Below are 16,466 nucleotides of genomic sequence, written 5' to 3'. Positions count from 1 at the left end.
AATAAATGGGACCTTCTGAAACTGAAAAGCTTCTGTAAAGCAAAAAACATGGTCAGCAAGATAAAACAACAGCCTACCGAATGGGAAAAGATCTTCACTAACCCCACATCAGACAGAGGTGTGATCTCCAAAATATACAAAAAACTCAAGAAATTGGTCATCAAAAAAACCAAATAATCCAATAAAAAAATGGTGTATAAACCTAAACAGAGAATTCTCAACAGAGGAATTGAAAATGGCTGAAAGACACTTAAGAAAATGCTCAACATCCTTAGTCATCAGAGAAATGCAAATCAAAACAACTCTGAGATTCCATCTTACACTTGTAAGAATGGCCAAAGACATGGATGACAACTTATGCTGGAGAGGATGTGAGGTAAAGGGAACACTTCTGCCTTGCTGGTGGGAGTGCAAATTTGTACAACCCCTTTGGATATTAGGGTGGCGATTTCTCAGATAATTAGAAAATAACCTTTCTCAAGACCCAGTAATACCACTTTTGGGTATATATCCAAAAAATGCTCAACTGTGCCATAAGGACATGTGTTCAACTGTGTTCATAGCAGCCTTGTTTGTCATAGCCAGAACCTGGAAGCAACCTAAATGCCCCTTGACCAAAGAATGGATAAGGAAAATGTGATACATTTACACAACGGAGTACTACACAGCAGAAAAAAATAACGACGGCTTGAAATTTGCAGGCAAATGGATAGAAAACATCATTTGAGTGAGGTAACCCAGACCCAGAATTATCATATGTACTCACTCATAAGTGGTTTTTAAACACAAAGCAAAGAAAACCAGCCTACAATTCACAATCCCAGAGAACCTAGACAACATTGAGGACCCTAAGAGAGACATACATGGATCTAATCTACATGGGAAGTAGAAAAAGACAATATCTCCTGAGTAAATTGGGAGCAAGGGGACCATGGGAGAGGGTTGAAGGGGAGGTGAGAGGCAGGGAAGGGAGCAGAGAAGAATGTAGAGCTCAATAAAAGTCAATAAAAGATATTAAAAAATATATGTTTGGTAGGTAGGTGTTCATTTCTGTTAGTATTATTAAAAATGAGAGTGAAAAGTTTAACTATGTAGGTAACAATTCGAAAAATGAGAAGTGAAATAAACTGAGGTGTAGTGGGATTATATGGAAGAAAAGAAAATGCCAGCCTAGGAACTTAACTGTGTGCTGGCATTCTGGGCTGGAGTGGACCGGAGAGTGGGAGGAGCCTAGCGATTTAACCCGGACTCGCCTCTGCTCATTGTTTCGGCCCGTGGTCCAGCTCTGCTCACATTGGCCGCTAGTGGCTTTGACTGTGTTCGATTTTGACTCCTTCCTCAAAGAACCTCCAAGAACTTCCAAGATGACTCAGCCTTTGCTCTCACCTCTCCGTTGCCTGACTGATTTGGAGGTTACAGATTGCTACAAGTAAATTTAAGAGAGTAGGTGAGATCACAAGTATGGTAGCTGTGAATAATGAGGATTGACTGCGCAGCTAAAATATTAGACAGAAATTGCACCAAAAATGAGAAGGCAGCTTACAATCAAGAAGTTGCAAGGTTTTTACATTGTTTAAGAGGAGAGTAAAAATACAGCCTAATTTTATACGTCTAGATTAAATAAACATTAAAAGAATAAAACAGGTCATATGTGTCAATAGAGAAAAAAGTATGTGTTGTACCAAAGGCATAGTTTTATTTTCATCAAAAGGGCAGCAATTTAAATCCAATAGTTAGTACCTACCGGTAAGCCTGCTGTGAAACTGAAGCCCGTTGGTGATGGAAGTGGCTGGAACCACGGTTAGCTGATAGAAACAATGCAGTATGTTTCTTTCTAACTACTCAAATTCCATCTCCCTTCCATGGCTTAGCCTACAACGGACTTGGGTACTTTTGCTTTGTTCTGGAGCTTCTTGAGATTGTGCGCAAAGGTAAAGTAGCTTCGCATCTCTAAAGAATGGATACTGTTTACAATTAAGGACTAGGACTTTGGTTGAACATTTCAAAACACTTTCACGTGTCTTAGAGGGCTGTTGGTCATTAGTGTAATACCACTGAGTCAGGAGCACAGAACTCTTTCCATCAAAAGAAGGGAAGTAGCAATAGCAATCTGTTTGGGAGCACTCTGGGAAAAGTGCTAAAGTAACATCTGCAGCAGGTGGTGGGACACTGGGTAAGCATGTGGATTTGTGAGAGGCTGACTTTTGAGACAGGAGGAGGGGAGGGGAGGAGGAAGAGGAAGACGAGCAAGAGAAAAAAATACCTCACCTAGTGGAGCACATTGTTAAATGACCAAGGAAGTCTTAAAGGTTTCATTACATAGGGTCAGGACAATGCTGAGGCCCTTCTCAGCTACCTGGATGTCTCTCGTGCAATTCAAAAGCTTGCAAGCCATGCCAGTTGTTGAACTTGGCTGCTCACCCCTGAGGAGCCTGTACCCATACTTGGGTATGTCTTTCTTGCTGCAACTCTGTCCTTGGGCAACCCACACTCATGCTCCCAGGTGTGTCTTACTTTCTTCTGAGTGCTTCTCTTTTTCTGAGTTCTTGTGCTTAAGCTCATGTTACAATGTCTTTTTTAACCACTTCCCATGGAGAGAGGGGGAGGCAGGGAGAGAGAGATTAAACTTGTAGACCAAGAAGGTATTGCGGTTCAGAAGGCGGTGTGCAAACTTTTGACATATCTTCTGAAGTTGTACAAGACAAGGCTAAGCGAGCATTCTAGTTTACGCTACAAGTTATCTACTACTATCTTTTAATCTTCCTATTTCTTAAAAAGAAATTTAAATATTTAGAGGAAGGAACATGAATATGCCATAGTGTGTGTGTGTGTGGGGGTCAGAGGACAACCTGTGGGGGTTGGTTTTCTCCTATCATGTGGACCCCAGGGACTGAAATCAGTTTGCAGGCTTGGTGGAAAGCTCCCTTACCTACTGAGCCATCTTGTTGGCCCTCTTCCTAATTCTCAAAAAGGAGAGTTTTGCCAGGTATATAATTGTAGATGACCAGTTGTCCAGTTGTTTTCTCCTGACTCTTGATTCCACTATCTTCGGGGTTCTATTTTACCTGTAGAAGATTCCACTTTCCTGGTACTTAGTTATATGAAAGTCATCTGGCTTTTTCTCCTGACAACTTTGTAATCTCTTTGGCCAGTAGTGAACTCAATAATGTGTTTATTAACCTGATATGATAGTCACTGTTTCCTTTATCTGGTGACTGCTCATTTCATCAATTTTAGAAATTCTCTGACATTATCTTTTTAAATAGTTTCTTTTCCTCTCTCCTTCTGTTCACTCACGTGGAATGCCAAATTCTTTTATTCCAGACCTCATGATATTTATGCCATTTAACACTCACACTTATTTCTCTATTGGCTGTCACTCCCTACCTATCCAGTTGCAGATCAGGTGACAAACACGCAGCCTCTGTAGCTTACAGCTTCTGGCTACACTTTAGAGGCCATCAGTTGCCTTTCCCAAGAATAGCTTCTATCCGGTGATTAACGGGTGACAGGTAAAAATAACCTTAGTGCTTCGTCTCAGTGCGTGACAGGTAGTTTAGGAAACATTCATCTCCAAGCTCCCTGTTGGGTCACTCAGGGTTTTGTTAGGGCTCTACTTCATTTTTTTTTTTTTTTTTTTTTTTTTTTTTTTTTTTTTTTTTTTTTTTTTTTTTTGCCCAGCACTTGCCTCATAGAACACAACTAGTGTCACAGCCAATCAGGTAGCACCACAGGAGACTATGAAGTTGGAAACGCCCCTATAAATGCAGTTGGCCATGCAGCTGATTTGTGACACCCTTTCCAGCTCTGACTCTTAGATCCACATATCCCTCACCAAAAGAAGTCGATTTATCCTCAAAAATCAAGGTTTGGACCCAGAGACAAAGAAACTCTAAAGTATTCAGGGTACTATCCTTGGACCTAGACAATCAGGATTCAAACTCTACAATACTGTCTTTACTTCCCCCGGAAAATCTCTTAAGTTCTTGACTTTAGTTCCTTTGCAAAGAAAAGTAGCATCTACTTTACAGGGTTAATATGGTTTCAGAGGGTGTTACTATATGTAATATTGTAAAAAGGGTCTGGAGGAACCATCTTGCTTGCCAGAGGCCAATGTTCTGTGACAAATGCTCAGTGGGTTGTAGACAGGAGGAACCAGCAAGCGTTCCAGACCAGTGCCTCATCACTTAGCTGCTCACTGGAATTATCTGGAAAGCTTTTGTTAGAATACTAAATGCTGGGGCCCTATTCTAAGAGACTCTAAATAACTTGGTCAGGGGTAAAGTTTATGCATAGGTACTTATTGTTACAGGCATCCACCAAGCAAATCATATAGATATTCAGTTAATGGCTCTACATATGCAAAATAAAAATAAAAAACAAAGTAAAACAACCCCCAAACCAAAACAACAACAACAACAAAAAACCAAAAACCAGAATTGGGAGAAGGCTGGCCACAACTCAGGAGTAGAGCACTTGCCCAGAATATGTAAAGGGTCCCATCCCCAGCACTGCAAAAAGGGGTGAGATAGGCGTAGAAAATGATTAATTGAATAGACAGTTAAATGGCACAAGTATCCATCGGATGGAAATGGGTATGTAAAATGGGAAGAAGAGAATGAGAAACCATCAACTAAAGAACAGTTTTCAAGAATTCCTCACTTTTGATTTTTACATTTTCTTAAGCTTCAGGTTAAATAATTGTCACTGAGAAACTTGGAGGATTTGAGTTGGGCACAGATTTCAAGTTCCCAGATCATCCCTTTCTTCTTCTTCTTCCTCTTCCTCTTCCTCTTCCTCTTCCTCTTCCTCTTCTTCTTCTTCTTCTTCTTCTTCTTCTTCTTCTTCTTCTTTTCCTTCTTCTTCTTCGCACCACAGCAATTAAATGTAGAGTGGCCAGTTGTTGCACAGTTTCTGTGGGACAAACTCCAAACCTAGAAATTGATGAACAGCCATGTTTAAACTATGGTCATGTGACTTTTTGGAAGAATTGTGAACAATTAGTATTAGTATCACAATTAGCATCACAGACAAACAGAGGAGAAAAAAGAAATCAATTCTGCCAATGGGTTTAACTGAAGTTGTTCACAGGAACATGGCCAACCCACTGGTGGAAACTCAATGGGAAGAGTCTCTCCCTTCCAAGAAACTGTTAGCCACTTACGTCTCCCCCAGAGATAGACAGCCTCATGAGCTGCCGGGTACTCCTCATGACCCCTCATCTCTCCCACCACAAGGTAAAGTAGGTGATCCCAGACTTAGGAGGGTCTCACGTTGGTGATTACAGATGCTCAGATTGCAAGACACAACGAACATTTTATTGGCAGAAGACAGCTTTCTCTAATAGCTGTCCATTGGAGTGGAAAGCCGCTCTCTAGCCAGAGTAATCCCTTAAGCTGCAGGAAGCTGCAAAGGAGGCCAGGCCCTTGTCCAATGGTATATGATGGACACTAGAATCTGCTTAGGCGATACTGTGGTGGCTATGGAGCAGGGCTGAAGAAGTCTGCTGCCTGTGAGAGAAGCAGCCTTTTAAAGCCTATGCCTTCAAAACTGTAGCAGCAGAGGGATGGAAGATGAGGATTCTGCTCCCCGGACCAGATTTTTGCTGCAAGTCAGCAGAAGGTAGCCATGACCCCTTCTTGATTACCCACTTCTAAGGACACCAACAACCTGAGCACCCCAGTGTTGAGGATACTATGTCTGGCAGGCAGGGACAGTCACCGAAACATCACCAGACATTCAGGGAGACAGGGATGTTTGAGAGGGGAGCTCAGGCTGAATAATCAAATTAGCTTTCTTTGGAATCAGGGCTAATGTAGGAACTGAAGACAATCTTAATAAAAACATAATGAGGACTCTTAAGGATATGTGCTTAAAGAACAAATTAGAGTTTCTGGAAACAAAAGAAATTCTGAATTTAAAAGCTTATTAGGAAATGCAGAAATTGTGTGTGTGTCTGTGTGTGTGTATATATCTGTGTGTGTGTGTGTGTGCATGTGTGCGTGTGCATAGCCATTCTTACAAATTTGACTATCCATAAGATAGTAATTATGTCATCCATTAGCTTTTTCCTTATAAATTCAACAAACATCTCTAATTCCTTTCATTTCCCCCATTTTAATCTTTTCCCCCCTCAGTAATCTTCATTACTTGCTTCTGAACTCTTAAACCTCTTTAAACATCCTTAAAAACCACAAACAGTTTAACCAGTTGAGCCGAGCCACTGTGCTCTGTGTGAGGACAAGTAACTGGCCGAAACTCGCATGTCCCCAGCTGTGGGTGGAGTCCTACAAAGTCAGCACGCGCAGAGGCAAAGCAGAGCCCAGGTCCACAGGGTAATCCCAGAGTTGGAGAAACAGGTCTTTCCGTGGATTGAAACAGGTCTTTCCGTGGATTACAGTGTTTCTGCGGCGCATGTCTTCTCCTTCCTGAGACTTCTCACCGTCCCACAGAGTTCACCTTGGCGTCTTTGCTCCCAGTGTTCTTTCAGTCTCTAATGTTCAGTAAGTAGAGGAGCAGGAAACACATCCGCAAGCTCTTGACGACCAGACTCCCGTCACCCATTAGCTTTGATGAAGAGATCTTTTGGAAAGAGTTCAAAGGAGCACACTCACTCCTGATACTGCTTTGTGAGATGGGGGGGGGGGGGCGGGGGTTGAAGGATCCATATCTGCTCCAGAGAGAAAGGGAAGACTCCCAGGCCTTTAAGGAACTGGGCAGCCACACCCTCTGAAAGTGCTCTTCGTGATGCCTTTTCTTCCTGCCTGGAGGTCTCCATTTGTGGAAGGAGAGGACAGGAGGGGGGAGATTGAGAAGGGAGGTGCAATTAAGTGGTGGCAGCCATGTCTTTGTTAGAGCAGCAAAGGAAGTGACAAAGTGGCCATTTGTCCTCAAGGCCAGGTGTCTGCCTTACTCAGATTATTTTTGTTTCTGTTTACAAAGCTTTATTCCTTGACAATTTCATACAGGTATATAAGGAATTTCAGTCATTTTCAGCCATCTTTAACCTTCTTCTGCTCCCACTGGAACCTCTTTTCTGCTCATTGCATGTTGTATGTGGCGTGCATCCACTCAGTTTAAGAGTTGCTTGCATGGGTACAGACCCTTGGAACGAGAAAGGATCTTAGAGAATTCCTAGTTCAGTTTTTTTTTTTTTTTTTTTAACCAATCAGAGAATTATGACCTAGTGATATTAGGCTACTTGCCTGAAGCCATGCGGCTTGGTGATAAGGCAGGAACCAGAGCTCCGACTTCCTTACCCCGTACCCTTTCTACTAGCCAGTCCTTCTGAGACTGACTCTTGTCGTGCGATTTGTTCCAGGATTTTCTGTGCTCAGTGTGCGTTGCTTTAAGTCCAGGATCCATGTTTCAGCTCAGGGCTCCAGTTGGATGATGGTATAGAGGGCTGAGTGCTCATACAGTCTGGTCTAAATGCCTGTTGGGGGTGAGGTCAGTGGAACAATGGCCAGCATGAACCTCCAAACCTTCCCTCGGGTCTCAAATGGGCTAACCCGTGGACTGAGTCCTAACGCTGTCGTTTCGAATAACACCCTCTTCTCCAATAGAGTGAACTGACTGCTACAAACTCGAAAGCAGTAAGATTCGGGGAGGCTTAGTCATCCGGTTCAACAGTCACCAAAGCAAGCAAGCCATCAGCTGCAGTCATGATCAGGGGCATAACCATAAGGTGTAGCCCAGGTCGTGTGCTAGAAGGAGAGATTCACTGCCCCAGAGGAATTAGCACTGACAGATGAACAGCAAACGGCGGAAGACTTTCTATAGCTGATGAGGGGATTGTAGTGCTGAATAACGCTCCTTGGAAGATTGTAAGAACCTGGACCTTCTATTGTTTCTCTTCAGTATTAAACCTTTTGTTTTCATGCTTATGGTCAATTAAAAATTAGTGCAGGGCACATACATACACTTGGCACCAGCTGGACCATCCTTTAGTCACTGTTGTGAGACTTTAGGGCCCCGTGGGCACCGATCACTAAGTAGCACAGGTTCATGATTGTGGACTAATGAGGACGAAAGGGAGATGGAATTATTATGAAAATGATGGCATTTTGCTAAGCACAGGCAAATGGCATCCCTCAAGGCCAGGAGCGGAGGGGTCACTGTGATTGCAGCCCAGAGATATGACCAGACAACAGGGTTTTGTTTTCCACAGCACCTATCACCAAAGAAACTTCTCGGGATTCAAACAGAGCTGTAACTTAATGAAGGGACCCAATTCGTCAACAATTATCATCCCATCCTCACTCAGCGCTGACACTGCGCTTTCAGATGAGTTATTTATCTGGGGTTTTATACATCTATATTCTATTTGAGAACTATTTACAGTTTATTGGTGTGTAACCAATGGCTTGTTCGCAAAAAAAATGTAAATTAGTGGTAATAGAAAGAATTCAAATGACTTTATGAGACTTTCGAAGAATTCTTGTGCTCTTTTGAGAGAGGTCAGTGTGTGATAATGGATTAACGGCGGGGTTGACGGTGAGCCCACTGAAAAGTTCAAACAAATGTTACAAGGCTCATTCGCAAGAGATGCAATGCTGGATTAAGAGGGCTAAATGACCACAGTTCAATTAGTGAGCATGCTTTCTTGAAACAAAAGCGGGAAATGTTTTTTTTTTTTTTTCCCCATGACTCCCTAATGGTTGGCTGGCCTGGGTGTGCTTTGCTGATTGCGCTGGGCTCACCAAAGGGAGTGGAAGAGGAATAACAGAAGTGGGCCTCAAGCACTTTACTTTCCCTACAAACAAACTCCAGTCCTGAGAACATGAGCATTCATCCTCAGGGAACAGTAGCATAGAAGCAGGTAGTGGAAAACTCTTGGGCCTTGTAATTCTGCATTATTTCTGATCATCATTGCCATTGCTGCAGTGGAGTCTGGTACAGAGATTGGCATTGTGGCTCAGACAACTCCGTCAAGAAATCATTTATTTCTTTCCTTGTCTTGTGATGGTCTTTCCCAGGCTCCTGGTCCTTTGAAATCACCTTCTTTGGAGGGTGTAGTTTCCTTGCTTATGGGCTGTGACTTTAGAGTCAGAAATGGGTGTCAATAAAACCTGCTCTCGGTGAGAATTTGTTTTCATAATTTCCTGGTGCCCATTTCTTTTTTAAATCTCTGTTTCAGAGGCTTTCCAAGGCATAAATGTCACTGCCTTAGAGACCTCACTTAAGGTAAATCCTGTCTTTTGAGACAGACTAATCTCACTAATATAATATAATATAATATAACATAATATAATATAATCAAGTCATTTTCTACATTGTAGCACATGTCAGAACTTTCCTTTTGAAGACTGAACAGTTCTCTCTTGAATGGATGTACCGCACTTTGCTTATCCATTTATCCGTCCATAGGTATTTGGGTTGCTCCCACCTTGAGAACGGTGTGTGCATCTCTCTTTGAAATCCTACTTTGGGATCTTTTGAAATATATGTAGAAGTACAACTTCTGAGTCATGTAATATTTTTTGTTTGTTTGTTTATTTATATATATATATGTATATATATATATATATATTTTTTTTTTTTGGTCACACTGTGTTTTCCATGTGGCTGTCAAACGTCATCTGCCCCTCTCTGCTATGGTCTAATTCTCAGAAATACTTGACTGATTAGTATGTCTATGTCTGTGTTAGTCCCACACTGCTGTTTTAAAACTGAAGCAGAGTCAAGTTTTCCTTGGGAGCAGCCCTGTGACGGGAACACGAGGGCTGAGGTAAAATGTGAGTGGACTTGCAAAGACGGAGGCAGGAAGGTTTTTAATTTTTTATTTCATTTGCCTCATTCAAGCTTATGCTTCTATTAAATTTGTTTTTTGGCAACTTCATACATTATCTTATAACCTGACCCATCCTTATCGCCCTCCCACAATGCCCCTCCCTACGAGTCCTTCTTACACATGGATGTCCTTTAGTATTATAAGGTAGCTTGACAAGAAGTCCATTTAGCAGAGCATCAGTGATACCACTCCCATGGCCTATGACTCAAGCACAGGAATTTGGATCAAATTTTCTGTACCGGGTATGAATTTCCTCCTGTGGAGCAATTCCTCGTATCCAATCAGAGAGATGTTGGTCACTTCCATAACAGCCATGTTTCTATTGCATCAGTGGGCATAGCTTGCCTGGAAAGTTGGTACTGTAGCATGCCCAGTTCACCAAGGGGCAAGACCATTGTAACTTGTATCTTCCAGCACTGTGAAAGCTAGCTAGCAGGGCGGAAGTTCTCTGAAGTAACCCACTGACGTCAAGCAGAACCATCTGTGTGGCCATGGACTTGGAACTGTTTGCTGGTGCCTGGCTCACTGGTGGTTACACAGCTGAGGACAGTGATTATCCATCCCCCAGCCCCCAATCCTACCCAGAATCCATCAGTAGCCAGTAGTTCAGCAGGGCCCACACTGTTTTGATAACCAGAAGCTTAGAGCAAGTTTTAAACTTAAGAAATCTCATACCCCAACTTGGCTCTCTTCCAAGATTGTTTTGGTCATTCGGCCTTGTTGGGTCTTGCAAGACTGTGTTCCAAGGCTCTTGGAACTTATGACGCAAGTTTGATGCCAATGGGTTTTATATTTCTCCCGCTACTATTCAGCACACAAGGCTCTGATCCCCGAGGGAGAGAATATGTACCTCATTAATCTTTACATCATGTGCAAAACATTGTCCCATATACAATAAACAATGCCTATACACACCAAGCACCGACTAGGTAGATTCTCATTCAGTGACTCCTTGATCTGGGAAGTCAATAGCATGACAGATGAGCTGAACGCCACTCCGCAGCCTCCATCAGCTGCCTGGGTGACCCGCGGCAAGTCACCTAACTCCTTCAGATCTCTGGCTCTTCATTTGTGAAATGAACGGCGATGGCAGATGATCTCCAAGCTCCCGACATTATTATTGCCATTTGTGCAAAAACACAACTGCAATTATCAAAATAAACTCACTGTCCAAAGTATGCAAGGAAATCAGAAACAAACCCAAATGCCTCTAATGAGTTTGGATCCTATTTCCATGTTCATTCTTGAGACAAATCATTTTGCTCGTTCTGATACGGAATATTCATCCTCATACCAAAGCAAATGCTTTTTGCCTCCTGCTTGTGTTAAGCTCATAGTTCTGCTGATATGCCCAGTGTTTCAAACCGTATCTGTGACACTTCTGTCCCTGCTAGAGGTACAGTAGGACATTTTGAAAGAACATGGGACTTGTTAAAATCGTATTTAAGATTTAAAATGTCTTATAATTTATGCTGTAAATAATTTTAGAAAACAACTCTTCTTATTTGGGCATTCATTTTCTGTCTGTACCCATGTTTTACATAGCTTTAATAGATTCAATTTTATGTTCCCATATTTTCACATATCATCCTAGCAGCCATTTGTATTGGTTCTGGGTTGACACAGCTGTACTTATTTCCCTATTGCTGACCTCTTTGATTGCTTTGCTTATCTAGCATTAAAAATAAGTCAATAGCAGATCTCGTCCTTTGAAGACTGTTCTGTAACTGAACTTTTCTTCTTATGACATGTTTGTAGGCAGAGGATGATTTGGTTCAATAGTGATATTGATAATTTTTTTTTTAGCAAACTTTGGAACATACCCATAAAAGTACTATCTTATTGGTATAGAGTCTGAACATCCCATGTAATACATTTTATTAGGAATATTTGAATCTTTGTCTTCAATACTTCTATGAATTTATTCATGCCACGTAACAGGTATGCTTTTAGCAATTAGTAAATAAGTTAAAATGCAGTCGGCAGGTAATTAAACAGATCAGGGTTTAATTTTCTCATATAATTAAAAAGTCCTGTGGAGTGGGTGTCCTGCACCAGGAAATACACAAGAAAGTCATCAAAGATGAAGGACACACTTTGAATTTTCCATCCCGGTAAATGGTGTCTAGCTTCATGGCTTCAAGATGGCTACCACATCTCTATACGTTGAACTGGCTCCCAAACTTGATGAGGGAAGTAAAGGGAAGGCTGGGGAGTTATGCTATCTCTGTGTTCTGCTCAAAACCTATCCCAGGAAGCCTCAGTTGAGTATTTTGACTTTGAGTTCATCATTCACATCCTCACACTTCACTTCAAGGAGGTATGAGCTTTTGTTTTTTCCTGTGTATCTCTGTGGCCCAGATGGATGGGGAAGTAAGAGGATGTGGATGATTGTTGATTTAAAAAAGCCGCTATATTTGCTACAAGACTTTAAAGTCTGAATGAAATAGGAAGGTACTAGTTTTGACTTCTTAAATTACACGGCAATGCCAAGAAGCTATTAAAGTCTGTCTATCTATGAAGCCTTAGCATAGTGTTCATGGAGAAGAGACCCAAGAAAAGTTTGTAATAAAGAGCAAAGGTCAGTGTGTGCCCCCTAAAAATTAGGCTGGGTTGATTAAAATGTGAGACTGCCTCCTTTAATTGATAGGTTTTTAGGGGATGCAACAGAAAGAATCTCTTGATTGAACTTTGTATGTAAATAGAGAAATGTGCATTCTTGTTGTGGTCTTTAGGACAGAAACATAGACAAATGTGTGTGTGTGTCTTTATACAACATTGGAGTTCATGGACTAGCTCCACGGTTTTTATGAAAGCAATTTGGCATATAATGCTGCCAGTGTTGGTAGACTGGAAGAGGCAAATGCAGGTTCTTCTTAATTACTAATACTAACTCTCATAACACACATCACAAAGCACACAATAAATCTCTCTCTCTCTCTCTCTCTCTGTCTCTCTCTGTGTGTGTGTGTGTGTGTGTGTGTGTGTGTGTAGTTTGTAGAATTAAAACAACTTCAAAGAGGCAGTTAAGTGCAAAAGGTTTCAGTGGTGGGCTGATGGATATGTGAATAGAATCTGTACTGACAAGATAACAACCCTAAGACCGGTGCTGGGAGGGACTGCTGCTGAGTTCCTGGATCAGGGCTCAAATTGAAACTACAGGGTAGAGTCTGTCCTTGAAGTAAAAGAACAGGACCAACAGGAAGATGGGCAGGCAATCTTAACAGTGGGGTTCTCAGCTTCGCTGAAGCTCCAAGGATCACCAGGTGTTCTCTGCCTTTGTGTCCTTGATAGACACTGGACGTCAGGTCAGTGGGGCCATGCTGTCTCGATGATGCTAGGTGTCTATCACTTTAGGGGTCCAGGTGAAGACGTCAACTCTTTCCTTGGTCTGGTGAGGGTAGTAAGTTCTTGGTTTTGTTCTTCCTGGTTGATTTGAATATATTCTTTTTATCAGTCTGTGCTGCCTGGGTGGTTCCAGACTGAAGGTATGGTTTGTTGGTCTACCCTCTTCCTCAACATGGACTCAAAATTTGTTTGTAAAATGGAGTCTCCTAGGGCAAGGCACAGGCCGAATACATTGTTTTACACAATGTGGTATGACATAGAGCAGAGCCCGATCTCATTTCATTATGGTGAAACTTGGGTCTCTCTGTCTTCCTGTGTGCTGTTATTGTCCCTCTTGCCTGTGTTCTCCCTACTGTGTTACCGTCATCTGTGGTTCCTCCCCTGAATCCAGCAAACTCAGACATCATGCTTTTGAACCTTCAGAAGTATGAGTTAAATAAGCTATGTTTTACATTTTCCTGCTTTGGGTATTTAGTCACAACCATGCAACACAGGTACACTTGCCTTGTCTCTGCATTTCTGAGCACTAGGTTTGTAATTCCCTGTTGTTTCTTAATTATGATTTTGGTATTTATATGAAATTTAGGGGATGAACAAGAAAGGAAAAGTCATGTTTTAATAATGATGTGTTTGTGTTTGTCAAGTTGACAAGGATTTGATTGTGTTGGCTACTTTTATAACAACTTGTCACAAATTCACAAATTAGAGTCATTTTGGGAGAGGGAACCTTAGTTGAGAAAAATGCTACAACCAGATAGTCCTGTAGGGCATTTTCTTGGTTAATGGTGGATGCAGGAGAGCCCAACTCTGAGCTGGTGGCCCTGGGTGATGTGGGATTCCCTTTTGTATGCTGTGAATAACATTGGTTAATGAATAAAAAAAACTGCCTGGGCCTGTTGATAGGGCAGAGTAGAACTAGGCAGGGAAAACTAAACTGAATGCTTGGAGAAAGAAGGCGGAGTCAGAGAGAAGCCATGTAGCCCCACAAACGCCAGAAATTTACCTGGCAAGCTACCACCTCATGGTAATACACAGATTAATAGAGATGGGTTAAATTAACGTGTAAGAGCTAGCCAATAAAAAGCTTGAGCTAATGGGCCAAGCAGTGATTTAATTAGTACAGTTTCTATGTGGTTATTTCAGGAGTCTGGGCAGCTGGGAAACAAACAAGCTGCCTGCAGCTACAAATTGGTGCCAATGTAAAATCCACTTAAAACCTGAGAGAGCTTAGGAAGGAATTCTAGGCAAAAGCAAAAACAAACAAACAAACAAACAAAAACAACAGAGTTAAGCATGACTTAATTCCATTGCTTCTTTAAGAGAGGTTTTCCTGATTCAGCAGTAGCAGAAAAAAAGCCTGCAGTTTTAAAACATCAGCTTTCTGAGCCATGCTGCCAGCGCAAACTCTGACTCTTTCAGAGACTGAGTATTTAAATGGGGTTTGTGGGCAGCATGCTGCAAATTACTTGGTGGCAGCATAGGCTAACTGGTTATCAGAGTAAAGCTGGTCAGAATGGTTCCCATTCAGCAGACTCAGGCACTGAACTGCCAGGTTGGACTGGGCAGAGCAAGCAGGCAGGGCCATTTTTTTCCTAACAATGCCACCATTTAGATTTTTGAAAAGCGCTTAGCATTTTAAAAAGCTGTCCTGGTCAGAAAATGATTACAGATACACAATAAGGACAGATTCAAATATAAAAGGTCTCTAAATGAGACACGGTGTGCTTAAAAAATGTTCGTAGGCTTGGGAGAGAGAAGAAAAAGAGTAAAAAGACAGTAAATATAATATAAAAGACTACAGATAGTTATAGTTTAAAGAAATAAAGATAATAAAATAAATATTAAACCTGTAGAAAAGGTAATGAGTAAGGTAATAGAGTAAGAAAATAAGTCATGTAAAGATAGAATATACACAGAGAGTCTGGATTATGTATATTATTGTGCTTTCTTTGAATTTTTTGACTGTGAAGGAACTAAATACAGAGAGATAGTTCATTGTATGGACTGCTAATCTAAACCAACATAAAGGGATCTTGACTTCAGAATTTGAGTCTAAGGATATGTTGCTTTGGAAAAGAGGTTCTGCTTTTGTTTCCACAGGAGATGAGAACATGTGGATTAATTCCAGACTAATGTGGTTTGATGGACCAAGACCACCCATAAAGGTCTCTGTGACCCCCCATTCACCCAAATACTTTGCCCAACAAAAAGAAGGAAGCTGTTTGGAGAGAACTATGCCCATATTCCCAAATATTGTCTATAAATGTCTATAAATGTTTGTTTACATTTAAATGGAGATATGCTATAGAGATTTACATTGGTATGAATCTTGGTTTATTGATACAAATTTAATATCAATTTTATTATTTGTATTTCTGCTCTTGATTAGGGTATTGTGTTTGTGCAGCTCATTTAAAATGTAATATATAATTAAGAAAAATAACTTAATAGTTAATCATTGATAATAATCAAGTTTGTAGTCATGTTAGTTAGGTTTTTTTAGAGGTATAGAGAGACATATTTCAGTTAGATAGGTATTCTTCAAATCTTTCAGTGACCTTCAGAATATGACATTTAAAATATTTTAGTAACGTAGGACTTTTCATGACAATGAGACACATTTGTTCCTGGAAGCACCAATTATTTCAAGAGGAAGATGGGCATTGCAGAGGCTCCTCATTGAGCTTTTTAGCCATTTGGGCAAGAAACTGTTCTTGGCTGGATGGTTTTATGCTATGCTGTATGAACTGGACATGCAGGATACACAGAGAAATGACTGCTGAACTTGCCTAAAGGTGAGATGGTTCTTTGGGTTTCCTGCTCCATGAAAGAGTCTGACAGACATTCTGCAGGGTATAGAATAAAGGGACTGATGGACTTTGCCATTACAAGGCAGAACAGATCTTCAAATTTCCTGCTTTGTTGAAAAGTCTGTTGGATACTATGGGCCTGTAGGCTAAAGATGAATGCTCCAATGGTACATAAGAATTTTGCATGACTGTCCAGGTGGCAAGATGTCACTGTCAATTCTAGAGTTTTGGAAGTTGTTTACAATGTACTTCCTTTTTACTTAGGTAATATTCTATCCTTCTGGAGTCTTTGATGAAGTTGAAAAATATATAGTTATAGTTACAGTTTTCCTTAGTTATGATAAAAGATAAAGTAGATATAAATATTGTAACTGTAATTCTTGCTTGATAACTGTTTTGTTATATGTAATTTTTCCGAGTTGAAGTTAAAACCTTCCTTTTTATTTAAACAGAAAAGGGGAGGTGATGTGAGTTTCCCCTCTGTATGCTATGAATACCATTAGTTAATGAATAAA

Source organism: Myodes glareolus, chromosome 25 (assembly GCF_982192425.1).
Source record: "Myodes glareolus chromosome 25, mMyoGla1.1, whole genome shotgun sequence".
In the NCBI taxonomy this organism is placed as follows: Eukaryota; Metazoa; Chordata; class Mammalia; order Rodentia; family Cricetidae; genus Myodes; species Myodes glareolus.
The sequence above is the reverse complement of the archived record's forward strand: the minus strand, read 5'-3'. Positions refer to the sequence as shown.